Source organism: Chiloscyllium punctatum, unplaced genomic scaffold (assembly GCF_047496795.1).
Source record: "Chiloscyllium punctatum isolate Juve2018m unplaced genomic scaffold, sChiPun1.3 scaffold_632, whole genome shotgun sequence".
Classification (NCBI taxonomy): Eukaryota; Metazoa; Chordata; class Chondrichthyes; order Orectolobiformes; family Hemiscylliidae; genus Chiloscyllium; species Chiloscyllium punctatum.
In genome coordinates this window covers 25001-27500 of record NW_027310366.1, presented here as the reverse complement: position 1 = coordinate 27500, position 2500 = coordinate 25001, and the positions used below count along the sequence as shown (strand labels likewise).

Genomic DNA, 2500 nt, shown 5'->3' with positions numbered 1-2500 from the left:
GCTCCACGGTCAGGCCGGCGGCGCACCAGCACCGGACCTCCGCGGCTCCCTTCACTCTTTCCACTGCCAGCCAACCGAGAGACGGACCCAATGCGGACGTGCAGAGCTTAGGCAGACCCCCCACTGGAGGCTCAACACTTCGTGGCAGCTCCGTGTCCCAGAGACCAGGAGGGTTGGCACACACACACAGTGTGAACCACCGACAGCCATTCTGGGACCGGTGACAGCCGTGCTGGCCCCACTGCCACGACACAGACGGACGCCAGGCCGCGCTCCCCGGCGGGGGGATGGCGTCGAGCCTGACGAACGGAATGTGCAGGGTGGGGGGGAAAGGCCAAGCGCTCCGACGCCGGAGGGCTCCGGAGTCTGAACTTAGGGGGACAAAGAGGACGGGTCCTCTGCGACACCCCAGCCGCGCTCTCGCCAGCCAAGGCGAGTGCGATTGATTGCCAAACGACCCTCAGACAGGCGTGGCCCCGGGAAGAACCCGGGGCCGCAAAGTGCGTTCAAAGTGTCGATGATCAATGTGTCCTGCAATTCACATTAATTCTCGCAGCTAGCTGCGTTCGTCATCGACGCACGAGCCGAGTGATCCACCGTCAAGAGTTGTCTGAGTTTGTTTTAGGTCTCTCCCTCGCCAGAGGAAAGCGACCCGGACCGCACATACGCTCCCCACCTTGAGCTACAGCCACCTGCACGCCGGCGTGCGGGCGGAGCAGGGTGGCGTGAAGCGATGGGGAGCACCATCCTGGTGCGGCCCGCAGAAACATACGTCTATTGGGGGGAGGAGGACAGGGCGCCCAAGAGGCGATGCGTGCCCCAACGCACCGCAGCGACGGAGGCAGGATCACCGCCACCATGTCGCCCGCCTAGTATCACGAGGCGTGCAGCAGCTTTGCCCTAGGAAAAGCAGAGGCGGGAACGGGCACCGGCCATCGGTTCGGCAGCGTCACTGACGCGTGCACGTGGCGGCGTGTCGGCGAGCGGACTTCCTGCGAGGAGGCGGGGGCGGCACTCGCCCGAGCAGACGCCCGCCCGGCCCAGCCACCGCCGAGGTGGACTGGGAGTCGCGGCAACGGCTCGTCATACTCGTTCCCACACTCACAGCGCAGCTTGCCCGCAAGCCACCGACCACCGATCGACGCCAGGCGCCCCGACCGAGAGCGGGATCGCTCGTTCGCCCTGCTGGCAGTTCGCTGGGGATCACTACTGCACGGAGCTCGGAGACCGACGGGCGGCAACTCGAGAGTCTTTAAACCACCACCCCCATCCCGCAAGTGCAAAGAGGCTGTATACGCACAGACGGGTGAGGGGAATAGGTACCCCGTCGGGTTTGAAGGGAGCGTGACTAGATAGCAACGATGTAAACCCAGCCGATTTGGGAGCGAAAGACCGGCGCCTGCATCACCGGCTTCGTTTCCCGTGGCTGGAGAGTACACCGAAACCCTCCGTCTGTCGCGAGCTCCCGACGACGCGGTGCCGCCAAGCAGCAGGGCCGGACCTGGTGTGGCTCCCCTCGTCGATCACAGACCGGTCGGCACTACTGACGAGACGGTGGAACGGGCTTCGCCCCTTGTGACGAAGGGTGATGCGAACCCGCCCGCCCGCGTGCGTTCGGGGTGGACTCGGCAAACGGAGATTTGAAATCGGAAAGTGTCCTCCTGCCCCGCGCAGGTAGGCGCCCAACAGTTGTGGGGGGTTTGGCGGTGACCACGGCTGCAGGGCCTGCTACCCCGACGAGCTCTCCTGCTGGCCCCGAAACCACCCTCGCGAGACAAGTTGAAACGGAAACGGGCGTACCCCCAAGCCGACGATCCTTTCTTATTTGTTACTTTTTTTTTCACTTGCTCGAGTTGTGGGGATTTGGCGGTGACCACGGCTGCAGGGCCTGCTACCCCGACGAGCTCTCCTGCTGGCCCCGAAACCACCCTCGCGAGACAAGTTGAAACGGAAACGGGCGTACCCCCAAGCCGACAGAGATCCTTTCTTATTTGTTACTTTTTTTTTTCACTTGCTCGAGTTGTGGGGGTTTGGCGGTGACCACGGCTGCAGGGCCTGCTACCCCGACGAGCTCTCCTGCTGGCCCCGAAACCACCCCCGCGAGACAAGGTGAATCGGAAACGGGCGTACCCCCAGCCGATAATGATCCTTTCTTATTTGTTACTTTTTTTTTTCACTTGCTCGATGGGGGTTTGGCGGTGACCACGGCTGCAGGGCCTGCTACCCCGACGAGCTCTCCTGCTGGCCCCGAAACCACCCTCGCGAGACAAGTTGAAACGGAAACGGGCGTACCCCCAAGCCGACGATCCTTTCTTATTTGTTACTTTTTTTTTTCACTTGCTCGAGTTGTGGGGGTTTGGCGGTGACCACGGCTGCAGGGCCTGCTACCCCGACGAGCTCTCCTGCTGGCCCCGAAACCACCCTCGCGAGACAAGTTGAAACGGAAACGGGCGTACCCCCAAGCCGACAGAGATGCTTTCGCTCCTGTTACTTTTTTTTT

General features: G+C 62.6%; 1 non-coding gene across 1 annotated transcript; it reads right to left on the bottom strand.

Annotated features, from left to right (window-relative positions):
- Positions 1 to 454: 454 nt before the first annotated feature.
- On the bottom strand, positions 455 to 608 carry LOC140473535 (5.8S ribosomal RNA). The gene has a single exon (XR_011958405.1). It is a non-coding gene; the product is annotated as a 5.8S ribosomal RNA (ribosomal RNA).
- Positions 609 to 2500: the final 1892 nt, after the last annotated feature.